The 23913-nt window shown below is 46.0% G+C and overlaps 1 long non-coding RNA gene across 1 annotated transcript in view; it reads right to left on the bottom strand.

Annotated features, from left to right (window-relative positions):
- Window positions 1-1167: 1167 nt before the first annotated feature.
- LOC137528444 (uncharacterized) overlaps window positions 1168-23913 on the bottom strand; it is a 141025-nt gene continuing 118279 nt past the window's right edge. The window contains exon 3 of the long non-coding RNA XR_011023396.1: window positions 1168-1238. This is a non-coding gene — a long non-coding RNA (uncharacterized lncRNA). The remainder of the gene's footprint in view (window positions 1239-23913) is intronic.

Raw genomic sequence — 23913 nt, 5'->3', positions numbered from 1 at the left:
GTGCTTCTGCCTGTCTGCTCAGCCTAGTGCCCAGCATCTCCTACCACATGTTGCATGATCACATGGGACATAAAAAAAGAGTGAGGTGCCAGCACTAGAGGAAGCAGTAGACAGGATGGTCACACAGGCACAGCACAGGACTACGGCAGGGAGGTGAGAGCACAGCTTCTGCTGCACTATGCTCTGCATTTACTCACTGGGCTGGGGGATTGCAGGAGGGGGACAGGGACATATAGTGGCACAAGGGGACAGAGAAAGGCACAAAGAAAAACAGAAGGAGCCTAGGCACAGTGGGATGGAGGGATGCACAGGGCGACAGAGGAAGCACAAAGGGAAAGAAGGAGGCAGGAGGGGATAGAAAGAGATATGGGAACAGAGGGAGGAATACAGGGGTAAAGGAGGAGGCCGGAGGGCCAGAAGGAATCACAAAGAGGGACAGAAGAAGGTGCAGGGGGACAAAATGAGGCACACGGGGGACAGTAGGAGGCACAAAGGGGGCAAAAGTAGAAACAGGAGGACAGAAGAAGGCACGGGGGACTGAAGGAAGCACAGGGGGACATAGGGAGGCACAGGGGAACAGAAGGAGGCACAAAAATCAGAAGAAGTTCCAAAGGAGGACATAAAGAGGCACAAGGGGACAGAAGGAGGCACAATGGGGGACAGAATGAGGCACAAAGGAGGACAGAAGGAGGTAAACAGAGGGGCAGAGGGAGGTACAGGGGACAGAAGGAGGCATGAGGGCCAAAGGAGGAGAGAAGGAGGCACAGGGGGACTGAAGGAGGCACAAATGGAGGCAGAAGGAGGCACAGAAGGGGGCAGAAGGAGGCACAATGGGAGACAAAAGGAGGCACAGGAGGAAAGAAGGATGCACATAGGGAGACAGAAGGAGGCACAAAAGGGGGCAGAAGGCAGAGGGGGATGGGAGGAGGCACAGGAAGACAGAAGGAGGCACAGGGGGACAGACAGGCACGGGGGACAGAGGGAGGCACAAGGGACAGAGGGAGGTGCAGGCGACAGAGGAGGTGTAAACCGATTTATTCTTAGCACTCGGCCCCGGCTGAGAGGAATCCACCAGACACTGAGGTGCGAATATCAAGGATTTATTTGTGACCTAACAGTGGTCAACTGGTAATTTCTCACAACCAGTATAACTCTCAACACAAAAATACACTTTCCTTGCACATCACAGGTCAAAAAATACAATCTTCTCCTCTTCACAGCCGGTGCACCGATAAAAGCTGCGGAATAAAAAGGTTGAGTTACACAGAAACTTTTAAATAAAATTGAGCTACAACAGATTTTCTTGTACAATCATCAACCACTTTACAGTACAACACCTTTTATCACAGTACCATTCACTGAGGTATAGGGGTTAGGGTAGGGACAGGTCTACTGAGCAATTCAGTTCCTATACAGTCTCAGTCCCTAAGTAGCCAAGTCCAAACTATATTGCTCAGCAAAACCTTAGGGGACTCATGACTCTCTTTACTATGGTACTGAAGCAGAGTCCACAGTTTGTTGGTTGGCGATCTGGCATCCAAATGAATGTTCACTTTACTCAGAAGATCTCTCAGACTTTTACTCTATATACTGCAATACTCAAACTACTGTATATCTTAGGCACCACTTGTTTGGATAGGGAATCCCAAAATAATAAACAAAATAAAGAAAGAATCAAAAAGGGTTAGAGCAATAAAAATAAATAAAACAAAACAAATTGACCAATGCACCCAGCTATACCATGGATATCTCACTCATTCAATAGAACTCTTTTCTTATGCTATTTGAACTTTATGCTGAATAAGCTCTAATTTTATATATTGCAAAACTTGTATCTCCAGTCTGTTGACTCTTTATCTCTGACAGATGTCACTCTGCTTTTCACTGTAGTTCACTTAGTAACACAAGATGCAGTGAAACTCGTCCTCCAATCATCTTCCTAAATGCTGACAGGTTAACAGACTTAATTTTTTCTCACTGACAGGTTCTCTTTATCTCCACGGCTTTTGCTCTCTTTCTCTCTATCAGGCCGTGCACTCCAGCAACACAAAATAACACTTTGGTTCACTTCTTAAATCAGGCTTTTAGCAAACACTGCAGAACAAATCACCTGATGAACTGATGTCTATTGAACTGAGCAGACTGACAGGAAAAGTGTCTCTGATTCAGGATCACTGCGATCGGCTGACTGTGTTAAGGGGCCCATACACTTACACGATTACCCGCCGATATACAGCAGATTCGATCACTGTGATCAAATCTGCTGTGAATTCGTTGCGCAAGCGCTGACCGAACGATGGATTTCCGACGATCTGTCTGTGCGGAAGATTTTGCTCAATCGCCGGCGGGTCGGGAGTGCGTCGATAGTGGTGTTCGCATGTCCGACGACCGACGCTAGTGGCAATACATCACCTGTTCCGCCGGCGCGTGTCCCCGCTGTCCCTTCTCTGCGCTGGGCTCCGGCTGGCTTCACTTACTGCCTGTCGGGGGAAGTTTAAACAGTAGAGTGCCCTCTACTGTTTAAACTTCCCCCGACAGGAAGTAAAGTGAAGCCCTGGAGCCCAGGACGGAGATAAGACAGTGGAGACCAAGGGACTCGCGCCGCCGGATCAGGTAATGCATGCAGGGGGGCGGTGGCAGCGGCACAGATTGTGAATCAGTTTCATAGTGAAATCAATTCAAAATCTGTTTGCAGTGTAGGCAGCCAATAGATCCCTCTTTGATCAGATTCGATCACAGAGGGATCTATCTGCTGGTCGATCTGGTGGCAATCGACCAGTGTATGGCAGCCTTTAGTTCTGAGGGGGCTATAAGAGGCTGATCACTTTCCTGATGAAAAGAAGGCACTCACACTTAATGTACTTAGTTACAGTCTCTGTTATCTGGCAGGGCAGCACTATCTTGCATTAATAAACTGATTATCATCACAATGTCACTGTCTCTTTAAAGAGGAACTCCAGTGAACATTTTAGTTTTGGCAGGTGATGTAGCTGCTGCATGGGTTTTGGCAGTTGGAAACAGCTGTAACAGCTATTTTCCACAATGCAACAAGGTTCACAGACAGGAAACTGCCCAAAAAAGTTCAAACTTCTTGTGGGAGGGGTTTCTTGTGGGAGGGGTTTCACCACAATATCAGTCATACAGCGCCCCCTGATGGTCTGTTTGTGAAATGGAATAGATTTCTCATGTAAAAGTTACATTTTTGGTCGGAGTTTCTCTTTAAGGCTTTATCAGACAGGCAGATTTTAGTCACACCACTTTCATCAGAATATGCCTTTCAGTAACTTGGGTTAACTGTCTCTATCTTCAGAAAACCTCCACTGAACGCTGGCCCTTTCTGAACACACTTGTGGCTTATGCTGGCGCAAGGCCTATACTCATCTGGCCTAACAGCATCTCTCTCTTTCCTCGCTAGCTAGGATCTTGCCTGCTGTCACCTAAACTTAGCCTCCGGGCACTGCCTGGCTCTGTCCTCTGCCGCTGCCCTCCTCTCTGTGCTGGTAGTCTTTATATTGCCGCCGGGTCCCCGCATTGCCTAATGTGGAGACCTCTGCGGTCGCTCTCACCAGCCTCCTTCCTTCCTCAACGCCACCTCCTGACTGACTGGATCTGTGAGGAGAACTGGTTTAAACCAGTTCCTTCAGGCTCTGCCACGCCCCCTCTGCCTCTGCTCTGTGTGCATGGTCGCCTTAGCAACCAGTCTATATGACCATATGGGCGCTTGGGCCTATCTATGCGCCGTTTTGATTCCACCATGCTAATTTCTAAGCCGAATTTTAGTCTTAGATGCTAAGTTTACCTCACACATGTAAATGCATCTCCACATCACATTACCCTCTTTTAAAGGCACAGATCACTTAACATACTAATTTCACATTACACATGTGCATTACACTCCAACCAACATTACAATACTCTCTTTTAGAGGGTTTCAGTGGCGCATGGGGACTGAAGAGGCACATGGAGATGTAACGAGGCACAGGAGGACAAAGGGAGGCAGAGTGGGACTGAAGCAGGAAAGGGGGCAAAGGTAGCACAAGTGGACAAAAAAGGCACAAGGGGACAGAAGGAGGCACAGAGGGACATAAGGAGGCACAAAGGGGCACAGAAGAAGGCAGAGGTGGCACAGGGGGACTGAAGGAGGCACAAAGGGGGACAGAAGGACAAACAGGGGGTCAGACATGGCACTGAAGGAGGCACAAGGAGACAGGAGGAACAAAGGGTACAGAAGGAGGCACAAAGGAGGGAAGAAGGATGCAAAAGGTACAGAGGGACACAGTGGCATCTACCTGCAACTGACACTAAGCAGATACAGCAGAAGCAAGTAATAGAACACCCGTGGGGGGAGGGGGGGCTTAGGCTGAGGCTTCATTCCAGAGTGGGGCTTAATCCAGCAACATGGCGTCCCCAGGGCCAATGGCGCTCCAGGCAAGGGCTTGTACTGGCTATGCCTAAAAAAGCCTCTGTATTCAAATATAGTCATGAGACCCCATTCTGTAACATCATCATAACTCTCCAAACCCTGAATTTCATCAGAATGTTTTTTCTAGTACAACAATTGGCACATGCCATCCATCCTTATTATTTTGGGTCTTGTGGGTCTTTTGAGAGTGAATCTTTTTGGGGTGTCTGCTTACATTGTTAAAGGATCTATCTGTACTGCAGCAGTCTATTGCCATTTAATTTTACTTTTTCACACGTACACCATAGCTTCATGGACACTATTTACATTGAAAGTATTATGAACAGTAACTAGAGCTTATTTTTGATTTAGGACCTGATAAGGACTTGATTTAGGACCATGATTAAGGACCTGTGTGTCTGAAACATTTCGGCTAAAAAAAAAAAAAAACAACAACAACAAAAAACAGAGGATCCCTCATGAGGAGATGAACTAGTCCAAAACCGAATATTGAGTGACTGAGGCACCCAAAAATTATGTAGATGGGCAGTGTGGACTGCACAGCTGGGAGACTGGAGCAAGCTGTGGGGAACTCGGGCAATACAGAAGCTTTATTGGGCCACTGAGAGTGCAAATGTGTAGGTGGACTGTAGTACAGCAGCATATGAAGCACAGGCCTATGCCCAGCCCTGTACAATCCCATCAGCCAACAACAGAAAATCTGATGCTATAGTGGGCACAAGTTCACTAGGAGTAAACAGCTGAAAGACTGAAAAAATCTAGACTGTTCTTATGAACCTTGCTTTGCGTTGAGAAAGATATAGTGTGGTCATAATTTGGCATAAGCAGCATGAACCGATCTGCCTTGTGCTAACAGTTCAGGCTGATGATGGTTTGAAATGTTCTAGAACAGTAGATATTTAGTATGAAGCCATGTGCATCCGCAGTTGACAAACTGCAAAAATTGTGTGATACAATCAATTCAACATGGCAAAATGTCAATGGAATGTTTCCAGAATCCTGTGTAATCCAAACCACAAAGAAACTGAGATGAGGGGAAGGGAGGGAGGTGTACCCAGTACTAGTACAGTGAGTGTACATGCATTTGGGAGAGAACTGCTGGGTATTTCCCCTCTACCAATTCATCTGGATCGCTTACCCAGCACTAACATGCCTACTCGATTAACTAAAGTTGGATAACAGTGAAGAACATAAGTAATGTGGCAAACCTATACTAATTTTTTTCACACATTTTCTGCAATTAGCTGGCAAAGCTTGTAAACTGTGCCTGGGTCATATCAGAACACAGAAGAGGTTAGTCACTTAGCAGATGTGTGACAGCCCTCATGTAAAACACCTGTAAAAAGCTTTTTCACAAACCTTGGTTGTCTTGGATGTACAAAAGATAAGTTTATGCTGTGAGTGCATGCACAACTGCAAAAGCATGAATCAGAATCAGCTTTACTGACCATGTGTGACAGTTATCGCACCCAGAATTATTTGTGTAACACACGGCAAATGTCATAGTGCGACTTACAGACAATGAGTAGCATACATAGTAGACAGACGTACATATTTTAAGGCATAGGTTTAAATACATCAAGGCTCATTAAGGCATAGGTGCTTTCACTATTGAAAGGATACCATGAGTCAGGTAGCGGAGGCTAGAAGGATTTTCTGGGGAGGGGCTAGTGTTTAAGATGAGGAGTGCTTGGGGAAGATGGTGTTCCTGTGGAAGCCTGAAGAAACGACTACCGGGGTGGAAGAGGTCATGCATTAACCTGATGGCCCTGGACCTCAGTCTAGATGTGTGTACGAAGTTTAACCTTGGTAGGTGTAAGCCAATGAGCCTCTCTACAGTGTTGATTACTCTTTCAAGTTTGTACCCATCACTTGCGTACCATACAATGATGGACTAGCAGAGGATAAATCCGATGGTAGTGTAGAAGCTGATCAGCAGCTCCCTCGGCATTCCAAACTTCCATAGTTGTCTCAGAAAGAACAACCTTTGCTGAGCCTTCTGGTTCTTGGTGGTGTTCTTCCCCCATCTCAAATTGTTTGTGATGGTGGTGCCCAGCAACTGAATGCTTAGTACCCTGGAGACCTCAGTGCCTTTGATGGAGACTGGGTTGAGTGTGACTGGGTACTTTCTGAAGTCCAAGATCAGTTGAACAGTTTTTGTTGCATTTAGGACACATGTATTGTTCTTGCACCATCTGCAGATATGCTAGATCTCGCTGTGGTATGTCTCTGTTTTTGCCAATGACCAGGGATGGTGGTGCAATCTGTGAATTTGAGGACCGTGACAGAGTGGGTAGAAAAAGTACAACTGTTTGTATACAGGGATAACAGGATCGGGGAAAGTACACATCTTTGTGGGGCGCCTGTGTTGGAGGTTCTTCTCTGGGAGGAACAGCTGCCAAGCCTCACAAGTTGCATCCTGTTGAGAGGATGCCCTTGATCCATGTGCATAGAGTAAAGTCAACTTTACTCCGAGTTTTTTGTGCATTGATTAATTCAGCCCCCCTTACTACAGCCTGATATTACAAATCCATGGGCTGAAAACTAACAGCAGAAAATAAAAAAAAATCCAGTTCAGGTTAACTGGAACAAGAATGTTCTGAAATTTTCTCCGATATTCTCCAACCTCAGTAAATAAATCCCTCTGTTTCAACAACTAAGAAATTTCCTGCCAAGAAGTTGTAAAATAAACTGTGTTTTTTTCATGGTTTTGCAAAACAGAAAACCATTCCCATAACAGGTTCATTTGTGACACTCCCATAGTTTGGAATTCAATCCTGCAAAAGCCAAATTATTTCTACAAACAACGAAACTTAGCAAAGATACACACTGGAGTAGCAAAGCAAAGAGAGTACTGTATTAGAGCAGTGATTCTTAATATGGAATATCCACCATAATCCCCTCTTAACTGTTAGCACCCGCCTAGGATCCCCATCTCTGTCAATAACCATTCCATCTTTGTAAATACACATCAGGGGAACCCCATTTCTGTCAGCAAGTAGCTTGGGCCTCATATCTGTGTCAGTAGTCACCATGGGCCTTCTCATCAAATAGTCAGATAATGATGAGTTGACCAATGTCATGTGTGGCCCACAAGATTTGGCATATAACCACCATTTTTTTCCACAGCAAGCATTGCTTTCTTGCCTAGTTTTGCCTTGCCCTTGCCAGTCTCCCACAGACCTTTAGTTCTACCACTTTCTGCTATATTTCAAAAAGCTTGATGCCCATTCCAGTAATGAAAATGTTTTTTGTTTTATTAGCGTAAATAGTCCAAAACAAACTACCATTTTCAGCAGCAAATTTGTCTAGTCCAAGAAATCCACTTGGCAGCAGCTTATAGCTTTATCCACCCACATTTATTTCCTCAATAGTGTTATATACTCTACCAGTCCAATCAGGGCCTTTTGCATACTTTTTTTTCTCCCCAGGCAAGAAGTCCTGTGTCAAAAAGGGGACATAGGGGGCATAAGAAGGCAGAGGTGGCACAGAGGGACAGAAGGAGACTAAATGGGGGTAGATGGAGGCACAAAGGGAGGCACAGGTGTCACAAAGTAAATGGAGGCACAAAGGAGGACATAAGAAGGCACAAAGGGAGACACAGTTGGCAGAGGTGGCACAGAGAGAAAGAAGGGGGCACAAATAAAGACGCAGGGGGCAAAGGCCGCACAGAGGGGCAGAAGACAGCACAATGAGGGACAAAAGGAGGCACAAAGGAAGACAGAGGGAGGCACAAAGGGGGGTTAGAAGGAAGCGCAGGGGGACATAAGGAGGCACAGGAGGACAGAGGGACACACACAGGGCTGAACAGAGGGATGTATAGGGGGCAGAGGGGGCAAAGGGAGACTGAAGTTGGTACACGGGGACAGCAGGCGGCACAAAAGGGGGTCCTCCAGGACCAATGGCACTCCAGTGAATGGCTTGGAATGCCTTTGGTTGAAAATGGCTCTGAGCCCAATACAGTTCAGTCTGTTAAGGTCAGTCCCAACTACTGCTACACTTTTCCTCCCCTGGACTTTCTGCTCCATTTCATCCATATTGGCACATTCAATCTTTGCACTGTTCTATTGTCCTTCTAATCTAGCATCAAAATAGCACATGATACTGAGAGCTGGGAAGATAGTAAGGCAAACAGACTGGTTTAGATCATCTTTTATCACCACTGTTCTATACCTGCCATTTGATGTGGAAATCTGATCCAGTAAGTAGTCCCAGACAGGGGCGGCACCAGGTGGGTGCTTTGGGTGCTGAAGCTCCCCGTAAAATCCTCCAAGCACCCTATTAGCACCCCCTAAAAACAGGTGCTGATTTGAAATTTAAAAAAGGAATTATTTTTTTTTCGTACAGCGCCGCTCTGTTGCTTTAATTTTTCCCAGGCACTAGCCCATTTCACTAGCTCAGCCCCAGGACCAGCCCCATCTAGCACGCCAGTCACGCTGCTGTGCTCTGCTCAGACAGGCTCCCCCTTGCTGTGTGCGCCGCAGCAATTGACGTCAGACGTTCCGTGCGCAGCGCACGCTGACGTGACTTCACTCGGCCAGGCAGCATAAAACTGCGCACGCCGCGTGGTGTCGGCGTGGTGAGGGAGGAGCCGTGGGTATGAGGAGAGAGGTAGCCTGGAGCGCGGAGGCGAGAGCCGAGCAGCGAGAGAGAGACCGTCAGTCAGAGGAGAGCCAGTCCCATTGTGTAAGTGAGGGAAACCCAGTTCAGCGCGGGCATCAGGCGGGCGGGGGGGGGGGGTTTGGGGCCACTTTTGTTGCGTCATCATCATTGCCTGCTGGCGCTACCTGGGCCAGGGCCAGCCAGGCCCACTGGCTAGGCTGGCTCACATTCTAATCCTGTCAGTGTAATGTCCATACTATATTTATATAGCAGTAACATCTTTATCAAGCACTTCACAGAGTGCATATTCAGGTTCTTGGAAGAGCTCACTATCTAATCCGACCATACTCTTATACCCTACTGTAATGATCCGCTCAGCTGTCTGCCTGTGCAGACAGCTGTTTGACCATTCCTTAAGTCTGAAGGCTGCAGGTCTCTGGAAAAGAGACATGTCTTCACTTTGCAAGTTTCAGAGTTGCTCTGCTGAGGAATTTGCATACATTTGTCATGCAAATTGTCTACCTGCCTCCTTTGAAGGCTTGCAGTATAAATACCGTGTTCTCCCAGAATCGTTTGCTGGTCATGATGGTTTGTTCCTGCTAACACCTCGAGTGTCAGCCTTTGCTATCGCTTGCTAAGAGTATCTTAGAGTAATTCCTTGGGACTGCACTAGGCATCCCTTCTAGTGCAGTCAGGTTGTATTATGTTTTGTCTGTGCGATTGCACGGTTGCCAGTATTATGTTTTGTCTGTGCGATTGCACGGTTGCCAGCGGTTGGCGATTGTGAATCGTTCTGTCTTGTGATTGTCTTGTCGCCAGCGGCGGTCGACAGGAAATCATTCTGTACTCTGTCTGGGAGTGTAGGCCAGAGCTGCGGTTGCTACTGGCTGCTCCATCTGTCTGGATTGCATTCGCCCTAGTGGTAGTGGCAGTGCTTTCTTCTGTATTCTGCCTTAGGGGTGCTAACCAGAGCAGCGGTTGCTACTGGTGGCCCCATCTGTTTGTCTGTCTGGATCGCATCCGCTCTAGCAGTAGAAGCGGTGGTTCCTTCTATATCCTGCCTTAGGGGTGCTAGCCAGAGCAGCGGTTGCTACTGGTAGCCCCATCTGTCTGTCTTGTCTGATACGAACGCTTGCTGTAGGCTCGGTGAGGTAACCGTTTAGCAAGCGTTCGCGTTCTCTATTTTGTGTTTGTGTTCGTTGGCTAGTTAGGGTGGCACGCTTATCACTGGGTGCCTAACGCACGGTGATCGTGCTTAGACGCGTTCACTGTTGCGAATGAGTGCGGTGTTCGCGTTTAGCTAGCGTCTGTTATTTTCCTTGATGTTCTGATCATTGTTGTTTGCTGTGCCTTTCTTGCTACACTTGTGTTCTGTCTTACTCGGTCTTGTGTCACTATTGGCAATCGCCACTCTTGCGATTGCGTTTTCACTTCGTTTCTGCTGTTGTGTGTTCACCGTCGCTGGGTGGCGACACCTTCCCGCCTTCAAAATTATCCAGCACCTGCATAGCCCCCCCCCCCCCCCAAAAAAAAAATTCCTGGAGCCGCACTGGTCCCAGATATCCAGCCCACAGCAACTAAAGTCATGCTATCCTCAACATACATTATGGTTTTCCAGTTCCTTGAATTTCCATCACTTAGTTTCTCGGTCAGTACCCACCATGGGCATCTCTGTTGGCCTCTACAATCAGCGGACTGATTGAGCCACAATCTCTGAAAAAAATGGGCCCCACATTCTCTGCCAACAGGAACCATTGCATCACGATACACCTTAGCAGGTACCATTGGCTCAATCAGCCACCACTGGCCTTAGAAAGCCAAAACAGCTTTCAGATCTTCTATGAAGCCCAAATGACCCCAGTATCTGTCAGCTGTCTATAGTAGGCCCAGAATGTGTCAGTGATTAAAAGCTGAGGCCATACAAAGCTGAGGCCATACAAAGTACAGGCAGACATACAAAGCTTGAGAGACACAGTGGGAAAAGCAGGGATCCATTTTGAAGAACACTGAAAAGTTGGGACCAATTACGACTGTCACTGAGACTTTGGCACCCTCTGATCCATTTTTTTCTCCTGGTAAATAATTTTCATCTTCTGTTTAAAATGACTTTTCAGCACTCTGCAACTGAAAATGTACCAAAAAGTAGGTGACATAGTATTGTGCAGTATTTTCTTGCTTGCAGGTGGCTTAAAGAGAATCTGTAGCAAAAAAAAGTCCCTGTGGGGTACTTACCTCTGGAACTGGAAGCCTCTCAATTCTAACGAGGCTTCCCCCATCCTCCTTTGTCCCACGGTGGCAGTGCTAGAGGTCCCCGAATGGCGGGCATGTAAATATTTAACTTTTAGGCTCCAGCGCAGGCGCAGTAGCAGCTCTCTGATCAGGTTCAGGCAGAAATAGCAGATCCCAGTCAGGTCCGCTCTACTGCGCAGGTGACTTGCGCCTGCGCAGTAGAGCGGACCTGACTGGGATTGGCTATTTTCGCCTAATCCCATCTGGGAGCCGCTTTTGTGCCTGCACTGTAGCCGGGGAAGGTAAATATTTCAGGTGCTACTGCGCCTCACACCACAACAAATAGCCAAGATGTGGTTTTTTTTTTTTGGGGGGGGGGGTCCAGCGCTGCCACTGTGGGATGGACGAGGATGGGGAAAGCCTCGTTAGGATCCCGAGGCTTCCCCCTCCCGAGGTAAGTACCCACCAGGGACATTTTTTTTTATTTTTTTTAGTTACAGAGTCTCATGTTATTAATAAGATGCAAAATATTACCAAGGAGAAAACTTAAGGAAAAAAGTAAATTGGAGACGGCCCTATGTGTCATATGTGTTACAGCCCATTGTTTACCCCTCCCCATTCCACCAGGGTTCCTGAGACTAGACAGGACCTTCTTGGGAGAACCTTAATTGAAAAAATTGAAAGTTGAGAACCACTATATTAAAGCTAATAGTGATTTTAATTTAATTTAGTAATGAGGAAGAAGAATGTGTTCTGTGTTTGATCTTTTCTCTAACATTAGTAAAAGTACGTTATTCTGTCAGGAATAGTGACAATGACATTGAAGAAGGGCTTCAGCACAGGTGGACTACTAACACAGTTGTGGTCTCAGATCCAGAGAGGCCGGCAAGCAAGGCAGTCTGTTAGTGTGTTTCCATAGTGACCCACCGATCAGTAATTGTTGGCTGTTTTGTTCTTTCTATCTTTACCTCTACTTTTCTTTACTTGCTGTTATAGTTGACCCTTTTTATAACTCCAGATCACTGGAGTTACACTTTTTTCCTGCAAATAAAATAGATCTTCTTGATAGAGTACTTCCTGACACGGATTATGTACTGTAGCCCACAGACCAATGTGCTGTGATCTTTATAATTATCATAATTTTATTTTTAGTCATGTATATCTGTCAGCACATACTATTGCACTTTGCAAAAATGAAGCACTTGAACTCTGTGCTGAAATCTCTGTAAGTCATTAAATTCCAGCAGCTGTGCATCGTGACACATCAATTATTGCTTGTGATCAACAATCTCATTGTTTATGCTTAAAAAAAATGGCATTCATTATGTTTTAACTCTTATTTGGGAGGGGGGGGGGGGAATACATACACTTAGCACATGAGAACTTTGTCTGCACAGATACAGATGTATTTTCATACATAGAAATAGCATTAGGGAAACCTGAGGTTTAAAGGGACCCAGAGCTGACAAAAGGAAAAAGATTTATACATACTTGGGGCTTCCTCCACTTCCTCCAGCCCCATCCGCTCGGATCACTCACACGCCGCCGTCCCTGCACTTCTGTCAGTTGGAGCCAGTCTGACGTAAAAGTGCGCTCTTTGCGTATCTCTCCAGCAGCCGCTGGAGAGATACGTAGAGGGCGCACTTCTCCTGTGTAGACTGGTTCCGACTGCCGGAAGAGCGGGGACCTGGTACCAAAGCTGCGGGCAGCGGAGGACGGCGGCGTGGGAGCGATCCGAGTGGATGGGGCCGGAGGAAGCCCCAGGTATGTATAAATCTTTTTCCTTTTGTCAGCTCTGGTACATTTGAACCATTTCAGCCGCCCGGACGTGATCCTCACGCCCGGGCGGCTGCTCTGCTGTGGTGCCGCGCTTTGGCGTGCTTCGGCGCGCTCCTACACGCGATCGCAGGCACGCCCCTGTGCTGTCCCCCGGTAGCCCTGGGATCAGTGAACGGGAACATGGTTCCGTGTCCCAAGCAGAAAAAACGAAGCTCTCTTACTTACTTCAGTCTTTCTGCAAAAAAAAGTTTCCCCATCCTCCTTGTGCTTCCGGTGATCGGGAAGCACAAGGAGAAAAAAATAAACTCAAGGTGGCCATCTTGTGGCCAAATAGTAAAACTACATCGACATAGATTTTACATTAAAATTTACACATATAATAACATTAAAAATTACCTATTTACCACACTAAAATATTACCCAAATTAAATTTTTAATGGAAAAAAAAATTACAATAAAAAAAAACAAAACATAAACAGTTACCTAAGGGTCTGAACATTTTAAATATGCATGTGAAGGGGGTATACTATGAACATTTTTTTTTAACTATAAGCTTGTAAATAGCGATGGACGCAAAACGGAAAAAATGAACCTTTATTTCCAAATAAAATATTGGTGCCATACATTGTGCTAGGGACAAAATGTAAATGGTGTCATAGCCGAGACAAATGGGCAAATAAAATACATAGGTTTTAATTATGGTAGCGTGGATTATTTTAAAGCTATAATGGATGAAAACTGAGAAATAATGATTTTTTTTCCATTTTTTTCTTATTAATCCTGTTGAAATGCATTTATACAAAAATAATTCTTAGCAAAATGTACCACCCAAAGAAAGCCTAATTAGTGGCAGAAAAAACAAGATATAGATCAATAAATTGTGTTAAGTAGTGATAAAGTTATTAGTGAATGAATGGGAGGTGAAAATTGCTCTGAAAAATCCCCGCGGGCTGAAATGGTTAAAGCAAACCTGAACTGAAAATTAAAATCAAAATAAACATACACAACTCATACTTACCTCCCACATAGTCTATTTATCAATCTCTTTCTCCTCCTCTACATCCTGTTAGTCCAATGTGATCAATGGAATTTTCTGTCATTCGATTTGAAAATGAGCATTATCTCATAACTGCTTCCTGGTCAGCACACTGTTAATCTGTAATATTGCCCACTTGAGCTATAGGGAAACACGAAGATTACCTTGCTCATCAGTTCTCCTTTCACTTATAACTGACAGCCACTGATATATACTGTAACTGACACAGCATCTAATATATTTCAGTTCTGACAAAATCTTGTCATAAATGGATGGAACTGTTGTAAGAAGAAAATGGTGAGCTTCTGAGCAGAACTGATGGTTAGGTAAGTATGTAATATTCATTTGTAGGTACATCATGTGTTTATTTTAAATAATTTTGCTCAGTTTATGTTTAAAGGGAAGGTTCAAGCAAAAAAAAAAAGAGTTTTACTTACCTGGGGCTTCGACCAGCCTCATGTAGCCATCCTGTGCCCTTGTAGTCACTCACTGCTGCTCCAGTCCCCCGCTGGCAGCTTTCTGACCTCGGAGGTCAGGGCCACATTGCATACATTTTTACGCATTCCAGCTAGTGCAGGAACAAAAATTTACGCGTTGCACCACTAACACGTAAAAATGTATGCGTTAATGTTCCTGCACTAGCGGGAATGTGTAAAAATGTACGCAATTCGGCCCTGACCTCCGAGGTCAGAAAGCTCCCAGCGGGGGACTGGAGCAGCAGTGAGTGACTACGAGGGCACAGGATGGCTGCATGGGGCTGGTAGAAGCCCCAGGTAAGTGAAACTCATTTTTTTTTTTGCTTGGACCTTCCCTTTAAGGCAAACCTATGTAAAAAATCAGCTTAATGCATGTGCAGCTAGGACATGTCTACAATCTGTTTGGAGTCTATCATTTTCATGTTTTCGATCTCTCATTGGGAACAGGAAATCTGTGGCTCTGTGCACTGCAATTTGAAGTGAAATATAACTAAATGCTATAGGCAACAAGGAAAAAACTTCCCACAAATAGGGCCCAAGGCACTTGCCACTGGTAGGCTGCTTTGAAGAAGAGTCTAGAGCAGAGTTCCCCAACCCTGTCCTCAAGTCCCAAGGCAGAAAACCACAAACATGCACAGCTGGGATAATAAGTGTCTCAGCAGAGCTGATTAACTACCACTGTAGATTTCCACAAAACATGCACTGTTGGTGGGCCTTGAGGACAGGGTTGGGGAACACTCGTCTAGAGCACATGGTGTTTGTCTTCTGCTGGGCGTTTCTGCAAGTGCAGATGGGGGAGAGAGAGAGACGTGTTACCATTAGCACTGGCCTCCCCATGTTCATTAAACTGGCCACACTTAGGAGGGTAGGTTGGGAGGGGGGTGTTTTATCCTCCTAGCAACACTTACTTGGGGGGGGATGTTGTCATTATTATTCTGGCCACACTTCATGGGTGGGACAATTATGCCAGCCAAGCCACACTTATTGGGGAGAATTGTTATATTGATGGTACTTGACTGGGGGAGGAGAAAAAGATTTATTATACTATACTAGTCTCATTGGTGGGTTTGGGGGCATTATTATATTGGTGGGTTTGGGGGAATTATCATACAAGCTACACTTGCTGGGTGGGATTATTAGACTGACTACATTTCACTGGGAAAGGGGTTATTAGGCTGACCACAATTCACCTGGAGGGGCCGGATTATTGGCTATTGGCCGCACTTGTTAGACGATTACTCAAGGAGGAACATGTTAGGGTAGTTAATGTGGGATGGAGGGTAAATCTTAGGTAGTGGGCCCTCATTAAATATTTGCGGGGGGCAGGGGTGAGCCTGGGGTGCCTGGCACCCGGGTGCAAGATTTTCTCTGGCGCCTATGGGAGTGGTTAAATTAACCGCGCCCAACCACACAAATGTAATCTTAATGGCAGCAGATTTCACCACAAATGCAATCTTAATGGCAGCAGATTTCCCCACAAATGAAATCTTAATGGCAGCAGATTTCTCCACAAATGAAATCTTAATGGCAGCAGATTTCTCCACAAATGCAATCCTAATGGCAGCAGATTTCTCCACAAAAGCAATCTTAATGGCAGCAGATTTCTCCACAAAAGCAATCTTAATGGCAGCAGATTTCTCCACAAAAGCAATCTTAATGGCAGCAGATTTCCCCACAAATGCAATCTTAATGGCAGCAGATTTCTCCACAAATGCAATCTTAATGGCAACAGATTTCCCCACAAATGCAATCTTAATGGCAGCAGATTTCTCCACAAATGCAATCTTAATGGCAGCAGATTTCTCCACAAATGCAATCTTAATGGCAGCAGATTTCTCCACAAATGCAATCTTAATGGCAGCAGATTTCCCCACAAATGCAATCTTAATGGCAGCAGATTTGCCCACAAATGCAATCTTATTGGCAGCAGATTTGGCCACAAATGCAATCTTAATGGCAGCAGATTTCTCCACAAATGCAATGAGAATTGGCGGCAGATTTCCCCACAAATGCAATCTTAATGGCAACAGATTTCCCCACAAATGCAATCTTAATGGCAACAGATTTCCCCACAAATGCAATCTTAATGGCAGCAGATTTCTCCACAAATGCAATGAGAATTGGCAGCAGATTTACCCACAAATGCAATCTTAATGGCAGCAGATTTACCCACAAAGGCAATCTTATTGGCAGAAGTCGATTTCCCCACAAATGCAATCTTATTGGAGGCAGTCGATTTCCCCACAAATGCAATCTTAATGGCAGCAGATTTTCCCCACAAATGCAATCTTATTGGCACACTGCCTGGATGGCAGGCAGGAGGCAGCACAGCAATTCACTCACCTCTGGGTCTGGGTGGAGGAGGGAGGAGGATATAGGCAGGCAGTGGCTCTGCGGCTGCAGCTGACTGTGACCACGGCGGCGTGCGGGCGGCACTAGGAGGAGCGGGCCGGGCTGCGGGCACTCACTGTGCTGGCGCTGCTAGTCGCTCTCTAAAGTCTCTCTAGAGTAGACTCTACTCTGTCCACGCACGGGTCGGGCGGGCGGCCGCGGTAGTCTCACACACTGAGGCTGTGGCTCCTCCCCCCGTCAAGCGTGTTGTGAGGTCAGGTGGGCTGCCTGTTTCCCAGGGGCGGCGCCAGGGGGGTGCTTGGGGGTGCTCGAGCACCCCCTAGAATTGTCCAAGCACCCCCAAAGCACCCCCTGGAGTGAACTGACTTCAGGCGTCTAAAAGACGCCAAGTCAGTTCACACAGCGGCAGCACGGAGCAGCAGGCAGGGCTACGGTAAGATGGCCGCCCGGAGCCCTGTTCTGCAGACTTCGGGCGGCCATTTTCCCGTAGCCCTGCTCTCTGCATGCAGGCAGGAAGTCTCGTGGTGACGTCGGGAAGGAAGAGGATCGTGATCGCGCGGGCGCTGCGCGCCACAATGAGGTCGGGACTCGGGACAGGAGGTCGGGAAAGAAGGTCTTCTGGCTGTAGGTGAGTAAATGGGTTTTTCTTTTCTTTTTCAGGTGATGCGGATTGTGCATATTGGGGTCATATCTGCTACAGATTGTGCATATTGGGGTCATATCTGCTACGGATTGTGCATATTGGGGTCATATCTGCTACGGATTGTGCATATTGGGGCCATATCTGCTACCGATTGTGCATATTGGGGTCATTTCTGCTACCGATTGTGCATAATGGGGTCATTTCTGCTACCGATTGTGCATATTGGGGTCATTTCTGCTACCGATTGTGCATATTGGGGTCATATCTGCTACCGATTGTGCATATTGGGGTCATATCTGCTACCGATTGTGCATATTGGGGTCATATCTGCTACCGATTGTGCATATTGGGGTCATATCTGCTACCGATTGTGCATATTGGGGTCATATCTGCTACCGATTGTGCATATTGGGGTCATATCTGCTACCGATTGTGCATATTGGGGTCATATCTGCTACCGATTGTGCATATTGGGGTCATATCTGCTACCGATTGTGCATATTGGGGTCATATCTGCTACCGATTGTGCATATTGGGGTCATTTCTGCTACCGATTGTGCATATTGGGGTCATTTCTGCTACCGATTGTGCATATTGGGGTCATATCTGCTACCGATTGTGCATATTGGGGCCATATCTGCTACCGATTGTGCATATTGGGACCATATCTGCTACCGATTGTGCATATTGGGACCATATCTGCCACCGATTGTGCATATTGGGACCATATCTGCTACCGATTGTGCATATTGGGACCATATCTGCTACCGATTGTGCATATTGGGACCATATCTGCTACCGATTGTGCATATTGGGACCATATCTGCTACCGATTGTGCATATTGGGGTCATATCTGCTACCGATTGTGCATATTGGGGCCATATCTGATAACGATTGTGCATATTGGGGCCATATCTGATAACGATTGTGCATATTGGGGCCATATCTGATAACGATTGTGCATATTGGGGCCATATCTGATAACGATTGTGCATATTGGGGCCATATCTGATAACGATTGTGCATATTGGGGCCATATCTGATAACGATTGTGCATATTGGGGCCATATCTGATAACGATTGTGCATATTGGGGCCATATCTGATAACGATTGTGCATATTGGGGTCATTGGACGTGTTTTTTGTTAAAATCTGCTCACATTACATGTATTTTCTTGAGAAAACCTGCACAATTATGTGAATTTTCTGGGAAAAGGGTCACCAAAACTTGGGCCCTCTGTCTTTGCGTTGCATTTTTAAAGGGAACCCGAGGTGAGAATAATATTGAGGCTGCCATATTTATCTCCCTTTAAGCAATACCAGTTGCCTGGCTGCCGTGCTGGTCCTCTGCCTCTTATTCTTTCAACCATAGACCCTGAACAAGCATGCAGCAGGTCAGGGGTTTCTGACAATATTGTCAGAACTGACAAGATTAGCTGCATGGCTTGTTTCTGGTGTAATTCAGTTCACTACTACAGCCAAATAGATCAGCAGGGCTGCCAGGCAACTAGTATTGTTTAAAAGGAAATAAATATGGCAGCCACCATATCACTCTCACCCTGGGTTCACTTTAAATTACAGTTAGCCCCGCCCTCATCCGGTCATGACCACGCCCATTTTTTCGCCGCAGGTTGTAGCCACACCCATTTTTTGCCGCGGCGCGCTTCGCGCGCCGCAGGTCGTCGGCTCCCCCGGAATTTGGTCCAGCACCTGCATAGCACCCCCTAAAAAAATTTCCTGGAGCCGCCACTGTACAGCAGCCCCATCTTCTATGTGTATCATCCATATACAGCAGTCCCCTCTTCCATGTGTATCATCCATATACAGCAGTCCCCTCTTCCATGTGTATCATCCATATACAGCAGCCCCATCTTCCATGATTATCATCCATATACAGCAGCCCCATCTTCCATGATTATCATCCATATACAGCAGCCCCATCTTCCATGTGCATCATCCATATTCAGCAGCCCCATCTTCCATGTGTATCATCCATATACAGCAGCCCCATCTTCCATGTGTATCATCCATATACAGCAGTCCCCTCTTCCATGTGTATCATCCGTATACAGCAGCCCCATCTTCCATGTGTATCATCCATATACAGCAGCCCCATCTTCCATGTGCATCATCCATATACAGCAGCCCCATCTTCCATGTGTATCATCCATATACAGCAGTCCCCTCTTCCATGTGTATCATCCATATACAGCAGTCCCCTCTTTCATGTGTATCATCCATATACAGCAGCCCCATCTTCCATGTGTATCATCCATATACAGCAGTCCCCTCTTCCATGTGTATCATCCATATACAGCAGTCCCCTCTTCCATGTGAATCATCCATATACAGCAGCCCCATCTTCCATGTGTATCATCCATATACAGCAGTCCCCTCTCCCATGTGTATCATCCATATACAGCAGTCCCCTCACCCATGTGTATCATCCATATACAGCAGTCCCATCTTCCATGTGTATCATCCATATACAGCAGTCCCCTCTTCCATGTGTATCATCCGTATACAGCAGCCCCATCTTCCATTTGTATCATCCATATACAGCAGCCCCATCTTCCATGTGCATCATCCATATACAGCAGCCCCATCTTCCATGTGTATCATCCATATACAGCAGCCCCATCTTCCATGTGTATCATCCATATACAGCAGCCCCATCTTCCATGTGTATCATCCATATACAGCAGTCCCATCTTCCATGTGTATCATCCATATACAGCAGTCCCCTCTTCCATGTGTATCATCCATATACAGCAGTCCCATCTTCCATGATTATCATCCATATACAGCAGTCCCCTCTTCCATGTTTATCATTAATATACAGCAGCCCCATCTTCCATGTGTATCATCCATATACAGCAGCCCCATCTTCCATGTGTATCATCCATATACAGCAGTCCCATCTTCCATGTGTATCATCCATATACAGCAGTCCTGTCTCCCATGTGTATCATCCATATACAGCAGTCCCGTCTTCCATGTGTATCATCCATATACAGCAGTCCCCTCTTCCATGTGTATCATCCGTATACAGCAGTCCCCTCTTCCATGTGTATCATCAATATACAGCAGTCCCCTCTTCTATGTGTATCATCCATATACAGCAGTCCCCTCTCTCATGTGTATCATCCATATACAGCAGTCCCATCTTCCATGTGTATCATCCATATACAGCAGTCCCATCTTCCATGTGTATCATCCGTATACAGTAGTCCCATCTTCCATGTGTATCATCCGTATACAGCAGTCCCCTCTTCCATGTGTATCATCCATATACAGCAGTCCCCTCTTCCATGTGTATCATCCATATACAGTAGTCCCATCTTCCATGTGTATCATCCATATACAGCAGTCCCCTCTTCCATGTGTATCATCCATATACAGCAGTCCCATCTTCCATGTGTATCATACATATACAACAGTCCCCTCTTCCATGTGTATCATCCATATACAGCAGTCCCCTCTCCCATGTGAATCATCCATATACAGCAGCCCCATCTTCCATGTGTATCATTCATATACAGCAGTCCCCTCTTCCATGTGTATCATCCATATACAGCAGTCCCCTCTTCCATGTGTATCATCCATATACAGCAGCCCCATCTTCCATGATTATCATCCATATACAGCAGCCCCATCTTCCATGTGCATCATCCATATTCAGCAGCCCCATCTTCCATGTGTATCATCCATATACAGCAGCCCCATCTTCCATGTGTATCATCCATATACAGCAGTCCCCTCTTCCATGTGTATCATCCGTATACAGCAGCCCCATCTTCCATGTGTATCATCCATATACAGCAGCCCCATCTTCCATGTGCATCATCCATATACAGCAGCCCCATCTTCCATGTGTATCATCCATATACAGCAGTCCCCTCTTCCATGTGTATCATCCATATACAGCAGTCCCCTCTTTCATGTGTATCATCCATATACAGCAGCCCCATCTTCCATGTGTATCATCCATATACAGCAGTCCCCTCTTCCATGTGTATCATCCATATACAGCAGTCCCCTCTTCCATGTGTATCATCCATATACAGCAGTCCCCTCTCCCATGTGAATCATCCATATACAGCAGCCCCATCTTCCATGTGTATCATCCATATACAGCAGTCCCCTCTCCCATGTGTATCATCCATATACAGCAGTCCCCTCACCCATGTGTATCATCCATATACAGCAGTCCCATCTTCCATGTGTATCATCCATATACAGCAGTCCCCTCTTCCATGTGTATCATCCGTATACAGCAGCCCCATCTTCCATTTGTATCATCCATATACAGCAGCCCCATCTTCCATGTGCATCATCCATATACAGCAGCCCCATCTTCCATGTGTATCATCCATATACAGCAGCCCCATCTTCCATGTGTATCATCCATATACAGCAGCCCCATCTTCCATGTGTATCATCCATATACAGCAGTCCCATCTTCCATGTGTATCATCCATATACAGCAGTCCCCTCTTCCATGTGTATCATCCATATACAGCAGTCCCATCTTCCATGATTATCATCCATATACAGCAGTCCCCTCTTCCATGTTTATCATTAATATACAGCAGCCCCATCTTCCATGTGTATCATCCATATACAGCAGCCCCATCTTCCATGTGTATCATCCATATACAGCAGTCCCATCTTCCATGTGTATCATCCATATACAGCAGTCCTGTCTCCCATGTGTATCATCCATATACAGCAGTCCCGTCTTCCATGTGTATCATCCATATACAGCAGTCCCCTCTTCCATGTGTATCATCCGTATACAGCAGTCCCCTCTTCCATGTGTATCATCAATATACAGCAGTCCCCTCTTCTATGTGTATCATCCATATACAGCAGTCCCCTCTCTCATGTGTATCATCCATATACAGCAGTCCCATCTTCCATGTGTATCATCCATATACAGCAGTCCCATCTTCCATGTGTATCATCCGTATACAGTAGTCCCATCTTCCATGTGTATCATCCGTATACAGCAGTCCCCTCTTCCATGTGTATCATCCATATACAGCAGTCCCCTCTTCCATGTGTATCATCCATATACAGTAGTCCCATCTTCCATGTGTATCATCCATATACAGCAGTCCCCTCTTCCATGTGTATCATCCATATACAGCAGTCCCATCTTCCATGTGTATCATACATATACAACAGTCCCCTCTTCCATGTGTATCATCCATATACAGCAGTCCCCTCTCCCATGTGAATCATCCATATACAGCAGCCCCATCTTCCATGTGTATCATTCATATACAGCAGTCCCCTCTCCCATGTGTATCATCCATATACAGCAGTCCCCTCACCCATGTGTATCATCCATATACAGCAGTCCCATCTTCCATGTGTATCATCCATATACAGCAGTCCCCTCTTCCATGTGTATCATCCATATACAGCAGTCCCCTCTTCCATGTGTATCATCCGTATACAGCAGCCCCATCTTCCATTTGTCTCATCCATATACAGCAGCCCCATCTTCCATGTGTATCATCCATATACAGCAGTCCCCTCTTCCATGTGTACCATCCATATACAGCAGTCCCATCTTCCATGTGTATCATCCATATACAGCAGTCCCCTCTTCCATGTGCATCATCCATATACAGCAGTCCCCTCTCCCATGTGAATCATGCATATACAGCAGTCCCATCTTCCATGTGTATCATCCATATACAGCAGTCCCATCTTCCATGTGTATCATCCATATACAGCCGTCCCCTCTTCCATGTGTATCATCCGTATACAGCAGCCCCATCTTCCATTTGTATCATCCATATACAGCAGCCCCATCTTCCATGTGTATCATCCATATACAGCAGTCCCCTCTTCCATGTGTATCATCCGTATACAGCAGTCCCCTCTTCCATGTGTATCATCCATATACAGCAGTCCCCTCTTCCATGTGTATCATCCATATACAGCAGTCCCCTCTCCCATGTGAATCATCCATATACAGCAGTCCCATCTTCCATGTGTATCATCCATATACAGTAGTCCCATCTTCCATGTGTATCATCCATATACAGCAGCCCCATCTTCCATGTGTATCATCCATATACAGCAGCCCCATCTTCCATGTGTATCATCCATATACAGCAGTCCCCTCTTCCATGTGTATCATCCATATACAGCAGTCCCCTCTTCCACGTGTATCATCCATATACAGCAGTCCCATCTTCCATGATTATCATCCATATACCGCAGTCCCCTCTTCCATGTGTATCATTAATATACAGCAGTCCCATCTTCCATGTGTATCATCCATATACAGCAGCCCCATCTTCCATGTGTATCATCCATATACAGCAGTCCCATCTTCCATGTGTATCATCCATA

The sequence above is a fragment of the Hyperolius riggenbachi genome, chromosome 8 (genome assembly GCF_040937935.1).
Source record: "Hyperolius riggenbachi isolate aHypRig1 chromosome 8, aHypRig1.pri, whole genome shotgun sequence".
Lineage (NCBI taxonomy): Eukaryota > Metazoa > Chordata > Amphibia > Anura > Hyperoliidae > Hyperolius > Hyperolius riggenbachi.
The sequence above is the reverse complement of the archived record's forward strand: the minus strand, read 5'-3'. Positions and strand labels throughout refer to the sequence as shown.